Source organism: Bactrocera latifrons, unplaced genomic scaffold (assembly GCF_001853355.1).
Source record: "Bactrocera latifrons isolate USDA-ARS-PBARC rearing strain unplaced genomic scaffold, ASM185335v1 scaffold_756, whole genome shotgun sequence".
Taxonomy (NCBI): domain Eukaryota; kingdom Metazoa; phylum Arthropoda; class Insecta; order Diptera; family Tephritidae; genus Bactrocera; species Bactrocera latifrons.
The window spans coordinates 35,801-47,986 of NW_017537441.1; the positions used below are offsets into that span (position 1 = coordinate 35,801).

General features: G+C 37.7%; 1 long non-coding RNA gene across 2 annotated transcripts; it reads left to right on the forward strand.

Annotated features, from left to right (window-relative positions):
- Positions 1 to 7,317: 7,317 nt before the first annotated feature.
- Positions 7,318 to 8,934, forward strand: LOC108976373. 2 transcript variants are annotated; one of them, XR_001993943.1, is made up of 2 exons: positions 7,318 to 8,570; positions 8,713 to 8,934. It is a non-coding gene; the product is annotated as an uncharacterized LOC108976373 (long non-coding RNA). The 2 variants fall into 2 exon arrangements; XR_001993942.1 differs by having other exon boundaries at positions 7,326 to 8,564.
- Positions 8,935 to 12,186: the final 3,252 nt, after the last annotated feature.

A 12,186-nucleotide genomic window follows, 5' to 3' on the forward strand; every position in this document is an offset into this window, starting at 1 on the left:
CTTCTTTTAATCTCGCTTTACAAAGTTTAAAATTCTCGAAATACTCCGCCGTTATTTCAAAGTTTCTCAACTTGTTAAAATTTTTGTAAAGTACTTTATGTGAGAATTGTGCATTTGAAGCAAGAAAAATGTTTAAAGTTTTATGTCATCACTTTTTATTGTAATGATTTTGTGGAAATCATCCATTACTTTTCTGAGGGATTAAATCTTACTCTTTAATATAGAGATTCCATGATTAAAATCAAGTGTATTTAATCTTATTCGGTAATTTGTCATGTCATTCCGTAATAGATTTCTTCGAAATGTGTTTGACATGTGCAACGCCGTTTCGGATAAATCCGCTTGGACATCAAGAATTTTTTATTTTATTTATTTATTTATTAATACAAAGCTTACATAATAATTAATTATTACATAAACTAAAGCAAACGCAGCGCTAGCAGCAGAGGCTTTCGGCTGGTTGGGTCAGATACGACGGAGTAGGTCTGTGCCCTTTAGAAATTTGTAAATTTTGCTAATATTTTCTTCTGTGGCGTGCATTAACAATAGGAGAGGGTCCTTGTTGTCGAAATGATGAAGTCTTTGAGAAGCAAGTTGTGGGCAGGATACCAGTAGGTGTTGCACGCTGACTGTTGCTTGACAAAAGGGACAGGTGTTGGATCTAATGCCCTGTAATAAGTGCGCGTTGGTAATTATGGTGTGCTCAATTCGGAAACGTGTGTTGGGGGTGATGTGGTTGGTAGGTATCGATGTTGTGTATACATGTTTTGTTCGGTTGGGGTTAATGTCCGAATAATGGTGATTATARTCCGCCCATTCACGTAATAACTTTGTTTGCCTCTGACTATGAATTAGTCGGTATATGTCGCTAGGTAGGATGACTTCGGATGTGATTGTTGGTGTGATGGAAATATCTTTGGCGATGGTATCTGCAARTKTGTTGCCCTTTATGCCGGAGTGTCCAGGTATCCACATGATTTTGATCTTACGCGGAAGGGAAATAAGTGAGTTTTTTTTATATATTTGATGATACTGCCTGACTTGTTGTGGTTTTGTATAGCTTGGAAACATGACATACTATCGGTGCATATTATATGCTTACCCTTAGTTTTGGCAGAGTCTTGAACAGCGTGGAATATAGCGGTTGCTTCGGCGGTGAAAATAAAGCAGAATGAAAAAAGGAGACCGTACGCGACAACTACTTGATTTTCCGTTACCACAGCATAGGAGGTGTGTGAGGCCTTCGATCCATCCGTGAAAATCAATTGCCAGCCGTTGGATTTATAATGAGCGATTGTTTCGGAAAACTTGACTTTATAAACGTTGTTTGGTGTGCTATCTTTCCGCAAGGAGGCTAGGTCATTAATGATGGATGTTTTGCTGACCGCCCAGGGGGGGTGATGAATGTACCGCGGAATGTACTACTTGATCGGCAGTTCAACCTGATTTGCGAATAAGGAGCAGGTGTATATTGAAGAGGGTTGTTTATGAGTGGACACCCGTGAAGCGGCAGATTGGAAGTCTTTGCGGACAAGAGGATTGGGGCTTAGAGTCAGCCTTGAATAGAGCCTGAATATTTTGTCTTTCATGTTGTCGTGAAGAGCCGGCAAACCCGATTCGACCAGAATATTTTTTATGGGTGACGTTGGAGATGCGCGTATGGATCTTTGCACTGCGACGTGGTAGGGAGCAGCGATCATCTTTAAGTTTTGTTTAGCGTGTAATCCATAGATTTCTATGCCGTAGTTGATGGTTRATAAGATGAGGGCGTTTGTCACGCCAATCAACAGAGCCCAACTAATCAGCGAGCGTTTACTTGATAAGTACTTAATAATGTTTAACTTTACATGGAGTCTTTCCTTAACGTATTTACAGTGGTGTTGAAAGGAATATTTCGGATCGAGTACAATACCGAGAAACTTAAGATTATCTGTACATACAATATTTACACGATTGAAGGTAAATGAAGGAGAATTGCAGGATCGTTTTTTGCATATATGGAGCATTTTGGTTTTAATGGGACAAATTGARKGRCCTGAGGAGAGGGACCATGTGGATAATAGTCTTAGGATTTTGGAAAAGGACCTCATGATCGTTGGATTCGGAAAACAACAAAACGTCGTCTGCGTATATTTGGTGTTCGATGTTTGGGAACTTGTTAAAGATGTCGCTAATTTCATTGAAGACTATAATGAACAAGATGACTGATAAGGGGGAGCCCTGCGGGGTGCCATTATCGAGTAGAAAAATGGAAGAGCGGGTATTGGATATAAGTACACTTAATTTTCGGTTTGAGAGAAATGATTTTATAAAATTGTACATTCCAATCCGATCAAATGCTTTTTGAAAGTCGAGGGAAAGGAGGGAAACATGGTTTTTGCTGGAGAGCGCGTTTGAGATAAAATGATCAAGGTGTAGTAGGGCATCTGTGGTGCCTTGTCCCTTCTTGGAGGCTACTTGGTTGTGGTAGATAAGTTGGTTTGAGTGGGCTTACCAGGTTAGTCTGGTAGCAATTATCTTCTCCATTAGTTTACCTAGGCAGGGAAGAAGGGATATTGGTTGATAGCTGTTCACTTCGCAAGGGGATTTGCCAGGTTTTAAGAGGGGTATTATTGCGCTGGTTTTCCACGCGTGTGGGTAGTGGCCTGTGTTGAGGATATTGTTGTAATGTTTGCTGAGACGGTGAATGAGTAATCTGGGGAGATGCTTAATTATGGGATAGGATATTTTGTCGATGCCGAGTGTCTGGCCTTTTACTGCGGACAGGGCGAGTTGGAGATCGTAAAGAGATATGTCGGCTTCTAAAAGTTTGGCTAAATGAGAGAGAGTGGTTGGTGTGATACGATGTTGGAGGATTTGTGAGCATTTAGAGGCGATAAATTCGGGGGGAAAGGTTTGGTCTGAAGAGGCGTTAGAGAAGTGACTGGCGAATTCTTGAGCTATATCCTGGGGATATAGAAGGTTGCCATGAGAGGTGTTAAGGGAGTAGATTTGGGGATTAGAGGGTAAACCGGTGAGTGTTTTTATGTCAGCCCAGATTTTTTTAGGGTCGGAAGACGCACTGATGCTGCTAGTGAATTTTTGAAAACGGTCGAGCTTAGCATCTTTGATTTTCCGGCTAAATTGCGCGATCTGCTTTTTGAATTGAATGAGAGTTGTGGTGGACTGGTTGCGTTTGAAGTGGTGCCACGCTTGTTGTTTGGCTTGCCTAAGGGACGTAATTTCGTTTTTCCACCATAGGAGAGGCTGGCTTTACTGGTTTGGTTGAGGACAGAGGGATGGAGAGGTTGGATGCACATCGGATTGCTTTATGGATATTGGAGGTTTCTTGGTTGATGTTGGGAAGGATTTGGAATAGAAGTCGAATGCGCTTTCGAATTTGTTCCAATCCGCTCTATCTGTTTTAAATTTGATCCTGGGAGAGAAGGGAATGGTGGGTCGGGATGTGAGAATTTTGATAAGGATCGGGAAGTGATCGCTGCTGTGAAGGTCATCTATAAGGTGCCATGATGACTTGTTGGAAAGGGAGGGAGAGGAAAGCGTAAGGTCAATATGAGTAAAGGTTGAGTGGGTTGAAAAGTGGGTGGGGGAGCCGTCGTTTAGTAGGAGGCAGATCCCCAGAGCGGACTCCAAGCGTTAAAGTCGCCTGCAAGGATGAAGGGTTGGGGAGGGGAGGGGAAAAGATTGTAAAAGTCAGATGTTGTTATTGATTGACTTGGCGCGGAGTAAGCGCAAGTTATTGTGATTCTGATGGGGGTTTGAAGTTGTATGGATAGTGAGGATATATTTGATTGGGTAGGAAGGGGGTGGTGGGGAAAGTTTCTCTTAACCAGAATGGCGATTCCTTCTTTCTTTGAGATTATGTGAGGTAGGTTGTGAAAGTGCCCTACGTAGGATTTGGGGGTGGGGGTAGAGGAATTGTGGGCAAGATGAGTTTCGTTTAGAAGTATAATTAGGATTTCAAGTTCAATGTAGTTATTGTGATACCAGTTTTTGATCAACTGTAATAATGGTAACATTTGTTATATAATATGTGTCTTTGTATATGAATTAAAGGGTTAGTATAAGGATATTTATATTTATGACTTATCTAAGTTAATAGTAGAGAATCCACGACTTAATTGTTCACAAGTCAAATTTATTCTGATCTTTCCTTTCCATCTCACGATCAACCAACCAAGCATTTTACAAATATACCGATTGACGCATTGCGGKTTGAATTGGATTAGTGAGCGAGGCAACAATTATTTCCTTACTTCTTAAGCACCGCATTGCGGTTAGAGCGCGATGTATTGATACTCCATCGGATCAAGGCATCGTTGTTGTTGTGAGATTCTGATCTTTCCTTCCAACAATCTCACGATCAACTAACCCTGTCTCTTATACACATCTAGATGTGTATAAGAGACAGAGGATACTTAATTCGTTTTCCAAGACATGAATTGGTCTTTTATCTGCGTAAGTTTGATCGAGCCTAGCAATTATTGCCTTGAAATTTAGGACAGTGTTAAATGACGATAAAGTAGTGTTAGCTGACCCAGTAATTTTGTTTCTAAAAATACCCATTGCCACATAGTACCGTTCCGAACCTTCGTGGTAATAGTTAATTGCAAAATTTGCTGCGGAACGCCAAGCTGGGTAGGAGRAATTTTCACCGTTAAATTCAGGCAAAGATTTTATTAAGTCAAGACTGAAATTTCCCGWTTCTATTGCTGGGTTAATCGAAACCGGTAAGTATGGTTCGACACGTGGTGGCTCGAGCCGTCTTAAAACTGAAGTAAGGTTGTTAATTTGTTCTGCTAGTTCTAACCTAGTTTCTTCATTAGCGGATCTTATTGCCTGTAGCACTTGATCCATTGAAACCGCCATTTTGTATTTTATATAGACTTTTTAATCGCGCGTTTTTTTAACTAGGTTAACTTCACTTACGAAAATTCTTGAAATAATTAATCGAGAATGGTGAGCGAAGTTTACCCCGAATTTTTGGAAAAAGGCAAAACTATGACCTTCACTAATTTTGTGATTTGAAAAATRGTTTTAGTTAAGATAACTTTAAACTTTTCACCATGAAAAATGCAATTTAGTTTTAATTAGTATAACTTCACAGTGAACAAGGTATTTTCGTGTTCGGACCCCTGGGAATAATTTGATACCTGAAACTGAACTTTAGTTTTTTCTTAATTATAAAGCGGTTYCAGATGTGAAAACGTTATCCTGATCACCAGTATTCTAGTTAATTCAGTTAAATTAGTGAAAACCGATTAACTTATAAAAACGAGAGCGTGTAATTTTCCGAACGCAAGTTCACACAGTTCAATATTAACTTACAATATTAATATAAACTTTTTATTTTCAAAATTTAATTTTAAGTACAGCTTGTAAATCACACATTATCAATTTTAATTTTTTACTTACAATTTTACTCTGATGWAACTTAAGTTTATCCTGGGATAGATGCTGCGAATGTTCCTCCGATGTCACGGATGCTGATGTCCTGTAATTTTTTTGGAGTCCCGTCCACTTCTGCCTTTATGACAATTCTGCTTGCCGAATTAAGATGATTGCTAAGCGACGGGCCCCACGTTGGGCGCCAGTTAATAGTAGAGAATCCACGACTTAATTGTTCACAAGTCAAATTTATTCTGATCTTTCCTTTCCATCTCACGATCAACCAACCAAGCATTTTACAAATATACCGATTGACGCATTGCGGGTTGAATTGGATTAGTGAGCGAGGCAACAATTATTTCCTTACTTCTTAAGCACCGCATTGCGGTTAGAGCGCGATGTATTGATACTCGATCGGATCAAGGCATCGTTGTTGTTGTGAGATTCTGATCTTTCCTTCCAACAATCTCACGATCAACCAACCAAGCATGTTAGGAATATACCGATTGACACATTGCGGGTTGAAATGGATTAGTGAGCAAGGCAACAATTATTTCCTGTTGTTGTGAGAGCGCATGYGCTGTGTGGTGATGATTCTCATTATCCGGTGAAATATCGAGCCGCTCACTGCAGTCAAGGAAATTGCAGATGGGGCTACACTTGCTATCTTAACTTCTATGTTGGTTGACTTATGTGACGGTAATGTTGTTTTATATGTTTTTGGTGTTATGAGGACGTTAAGATTGGGGAATTTTGCGTGTAATTGGCTGAAAGGTGACATCTCGGTATCACTGGTAATTGGGCTGGGGTATGTAGGGGTGGGTGGGCTGGAATTTTTTTCTGCATTTCTACTTGTAGTCGCTATTTCTGGTGTGCTGACGTTAGTTGCTGTTTGTTTTCTTACTGGGGATGTTGTTGTACTGTTTTTCTGCTGAGGTTTGGATCTGGTTGAAGTTGTTTGTGTGATTGAATTAGTATGACAGGTTTTCTTGGATGCTCCGTTATTTGCTTGTGGGTTATTGTTTGTAGTTTCTACATGGGGTTTATTTGCTGGAGTTGTTTGCAAGTCGTGTGCGTGCTGTGTTTACAGTTGTTGTGCGCTGTGTTTTTTTTTTATGTTTACACTAATAAACTAACAACTACAACTTTAAGGAGCTGCGGTAACTAAATCGGCTAGACTATCGTAGTCGGTCGCAAAGAGGAAAAGAACGCGTGAAAAGGTCACGTGTTTACACGGTGGTTGCCAACTTTGAACTGATCAAGAATTTAATTTCTGTTTATACCCATGATTTTTTCGGCAACACTTTTCGTATTTGTGTAACTGCTGGTATTCTCCAAAGAAATCGTTGGAGGTATATTGATTTGTTTGCCTAGTTGACCTTGCTGTGCCTCGACTCACAGCCGCTGAATTTCTTTGATGACAGTTAAATCACTGCATTTAATATCTGCTAAAACGGCTTATGTGATCGGTTTAATATGCGGGAATATACACCGTCTTACAATTTGTTTTAATTTGTCTGTAGTTTGAACAGGACTTTTTAATTCTGGCCGAGCTCTTTATCCAAATGTTATAACTCAATAAAGATTTTGTCAAACCTTACCACTGGTGGAAGGAAATGAAAAGTCTTTTCTTGAAAAATTTACTTATATACTATTTTAGAAAACTATCTTAAATAATTAAATATATGTGTATGTGTATATGTTATATACGTATTACAGCATATTGTTTATGCTGCTTGATATGGGGTTGTTTTCAAGTATACAATTCAATACATGTGTGTATGTTTAATGTTATCTCATCTGTAAATTTATGACTAATGTCCCCATGCATTTTTATTATTATTGGATGCTCACTGCATGTAAATGCATGAGGCTGTTCAATATATAAATAGATATTTATTTTTAGTAGTATTTCGGATTTGCTGATAAGTAAGCATGTTCAATGATATTTGAACAGTTGGTGTTATAACAAAAATATGGGGACAATGCCATTGGCAAATTTAGTCATAAGTGAGATGTCAGCTACATTTCTTTATATTCGAACATGTTTACAAGAGACAAATTCAATCAGGTTTTTTGGATACTTCATCTAAATACAATCCATAGACAAGATGCCGGATTACGAACATGCTTTCAGCTAGTAAGGTGTTTCCTCGATTACATAATTTTAAAATTATTTAACTATTTTACACTGGGAAGAGAAATTTGTGTGGATGAATCTACGATCAAGTTCAAAGGACTCCTTCATTACTTACAATCCGAAGAAACTGACCAAATGCGGAATTCGAGTTTATACTATAACAGACTCAACCACCGGTTATATCTGTGGTATTCTTACTTATTTTGGAAGTTTGACAACAGACTGCTTGATTAGGCGTGACGTTCCGGTGGCAACGAGGATACCATTGCATCTGTATGCGTGTCCGAAGAATTATTGAAATTAAAATGCCACCTTGCAGGAACTATCTTAACAAACAGAAAGCATCTAGCAGAACAAATAAAAATAATACAATTCAGAAAAAAATCAATAGTAGCATACCGGAAAACAAACACATTAATTTTAGCGTCGAAGGACAAGAGGGTTGTGACATGCTTGACCAACTGGAATAATGCTGGAATGACGCCTGTAAAACGAATTTTACGAGGTGGAGTAGAAGTGACCGTCAAGAAACCTAACGTAATAATAGATTACAGCAAACACATGGGCGGTGTCGATCGTGCCGATCAGTATGCTTCAACGTACAATTTCCTAAAAAAATCAGTGAAATGATGGCGTAAACTGTTTCTTAGGGCTTTGGAGATTTGCTTAATAAATTCATTTATTTTATATAAAACCACTAAAGAACAGAGAAGCGAACGGCCGCTTAGTCACTTACACATATTTGAAGACATTAGTTAATCAATTGGCTGGAGATTTCCACCAGCCACGCGACCGAGGCTCCACTTCAACCACCGAATCCAATAAAATTCACTTAAATGTAAAGCTGCATAGCATTCTCACAGGAGTTAGAAATGATTCCAACGATATAAGCTCCTCAGAAGACACCAAACAACTTTATTGTGACATTTGTCCCGACAAACCGAGCATGCATTTCGGCAGTTGTTATCTCAAATACCATACAATGCAAAATTATCATCTCAAATATGTAAAGATACATTTAATATTAAAAAATAAGGTACAGGTAAATTCAATCATTCTGTATTATTCTTTTATTAAATAAGCATAATATAATGATAAGCATAAAATAATGAAAATACTGGAGAAGGCACATATATGTAATTTCCAGCACAGAAATGCATATATAAATTATTCTTATTTTGTAGGTGGATGACTGTCGACGAACCCACAATTACGACGAATTCATATGCACTTTTCTGTCGATGTTGGCACATCAAGGCGTACTAGGAGAATTAGTAAGTCAGCATTTACTTCCCTCAAAAAAAATTGGTGGACTTGGCGGAAATAGAATGACGAAAGGCTCAGCTCAAACTGTTACACCACAAAAACCAAAAAACTGCAAAACTTCTAAAAATTCTGGCCGAAGACGAAAAGGTCGCAATAAATGTAAAAAAAGAAAATAACCTTTTAAATTTAACTAATGCAAAATCACTATCGGCTTAAAATTGTAATAAACACTAAAAGTTTAAAAATTGTGCATTTATTAAAATGAACTTAACATTTATTAGAACACCAGGGTTAATATCCAAGTCTTCACGTTGGCACTTTGAAATTTCTTCTGTTCATAGCTTAAACTAATTAATTAATTTTTTTTTTTATTTAATTCGAATACTTCTATCACGTTCACAGCCAAAACAGTTATGTACAAGTAAGGAACGAAGTAACTAAATATTTTATAGTCGCACTCATTACATACTGGGGGAAAAAGAGGGTAAGACTTTTTAATTTAAATTTGAGGATTTCGATCTGGCAGCGGCCTACTTACCAGGAGATATAGAACGCCCCTGATCCTGGGTTTGAGAATGTAGCCTGTCGAATCAAAGGATCTTAACATTCGGGCTAAGGATGTACATAGATCACGCAAATCCCCCAAACGTATTCCTAAAAACACCAATTGGGCCACATATGGGGATATGTTGGAGCTTAATGTTAATGGGGAGGGGAAGCTAGGTAGAGGCGTAACGGCCCTGGGACTGGAGAACGGAGTGTCTGCTCTCAACCAGGTCATCTGCAGCATATTTATTTTATCTGCAGCTGCCTCCTAAAGACGATCATGCAAAAGACGCAACTGCTCTTGGTGGTCAAGTAGACTCTCAGTACTCAGATCAAAGGTAAGTAAACTCTTCAACAGGACCAAAGGTACTGGAAACTGGGAGGAGTACAGAAGTAACCTAACTGTCTACAATAAGGCGATTAGATCTGCAAAGCAGAAAAATTTCAAAAGTTTCTGTGAAAATGTCTTCTTATACCTGATGCAGCAAGATTGCACAGGGCTCTGGCTAAGGAAAAGAATGACTCAAAAACTATAATTAAAATAGTGACGAAACTTATACGACCAGCGAAACTTATATTTCAGTATCCACGGAGAAACATTCCCAAATGGATTGAGTGATCGATCTCGTCAGTGCCCGAAATATAGTAGTACCTGTAGTAGGAGATTCCAGCACAAGAAAAAACATCCAGCTACCTGGCTGTCTCCGGATAGAAAAGTCTTCAACCAGTTCGATCATGTTGTTTTAGACAGAAGACATATATGTGACATATGTATATTGAAGTATAGAACTAAGCAAGCAAGCTCGTTTCTTTTATTTTTAACTCCAAAGTTGATGTTTAGAACTTAGCAAGGAAGCCGAGCTTATTGTATTTTTAACTCTGCAGCATTACACCAAAACTATATACCTGTCTCTTATACACATCTAGATGTGTATAAGAGACAGGTATAGAACTAAGCAAGCAAGCTCGTTTCTTTTATTTTTAACTCCAAAGTTGATGTTTAGAACTTAGCAAGGAAGCCGAGCTTATTGTATTTTTAACTCTGCAGCATTACACCAAAACTATATACATTTAGCAATTGATATCAAATTACATTAAAACACTTATTTCACAAATTCAGGCTAATTATTATTTTTCAAAAATTGCACAATCTTAATTTTAGCAGTAATACTCGTATATATCGATATCGAGTTGACACTAAATTCACATATTAAGGATAATTACCCTTTTGCAAGTTAATGGAGGTTGCATAAAGGACAACGGCTTTTCATTTGGAATATTCTAAAACCTTAGTTTTATGTTTTAAGTTGATTGAATATATACATTTAACAAACGATATCGACTTGCGAGAAAACATAACGGCTTTTCATTTGGAATATTCTAATATCTTAGTTTCAGGTGTTAACCCTGCCAGCCACGAGCGGTTAAAAAACCAGTGAAACAGTGGGTAGTAAATTAGCGAAAAAAGTTAAATTACCATAGGCCCTGTGAAGATTCTAACCACTTTTCCCCCCACGCGTACGTATACATATGATCATACATCTCTGTTGCGCTCATTCAGCAGTGTCATATAAAAAAGTATACCTGTCCTGCTCTATTATCCCCAATCGATGGCTGATGCAGGGTTGCATTTTATTATTTTATTCCTACTTTTAAAATTTCAAACAAAAGTTTTAAAACTTTTATTTTATTTTATTTTTTATATATTTACTTTTATATATTATTAGTATTATAATTTATGTAAATGCATATAAGTACAGACCGCCTTAAACGCATAAAATACATACATATGTAAGTATTTAGTATTATTATTATATTGGACTGCGCAGTTCAATTTCAATGTACACATACTTTTCACATATTTACTTTACAACTGAGATTTGCTGCTGCTATTTCCAATTCATTCTGTTTTCCAATGCTATAAAACAATTTTTTTTTGTTATTTTATTGAAACGTAACAAGATATGGTTTTACATTTCATTAGAATTGCAACTAATGACAAATGTACTTTTTCAAAACTAAATTTTTATTAAAAACTAAATATTATAATATTTGTTATTTGCTTAGAAGGTCATCGAACGTTGTTCTTTTCAATCTGCGCATGTTTTCTCTAGCCTCTCCTAGTTGTCGGGCTTCAGCGTTTACGTGGTTTTGCAACCTTGTGGCATGTTTCTATGCTGTTTCGCGGATGACTTCCCGAACCATTTTGATGTGAAGATCACGATGTAGACCTGAGTTCCGTATGTACCACGTGGCATTTACAATTTTTCGCAGGACTTTATTTTGGAATCTTTGCACCATTTCAATGTATAACGGTGCAGCGCATCCCCATAGCTGAATTCCGTATGTCCAAATGGGATTTAACGTTTGGTTGTAGACTAAAATTTTATTTGAGGTTGTTAGGGGTGATTTCTTGCCGATTAACCAATTAATTTTGTTGTATTTTAGTTTTAGTTCTGCAACTTTTCTTTGAATATACTCCTTCCACTTTAACTTTGCATCCAGCGTCCCAATATATAAGGGGATATACGTATCAGTTTTGTTAATGAAGTTTATATGTATAGACTTCCACTCGTTGAGAGTAATATTCCATTTCTGCCCATTCTACAATAAGGTTGATTGAAGATTGCGTTCTGTTTGACTTTTCTACTACATTTTTACCAGTAGTAATGATGCAGGTATCATCTGCAAATGTGGCGATTGCGCTGTTCGGCGGCGTAGGCATATCGCTAGTGAACAAAATATATAAGAGTGGTCCCAGGACGCTTCTTTGGGGTACATCTGTTTTTATTAGCTGTAACATAGTATATGATTGTCCCTGCTTAATTCTCAAGTAGCGGTTGTTC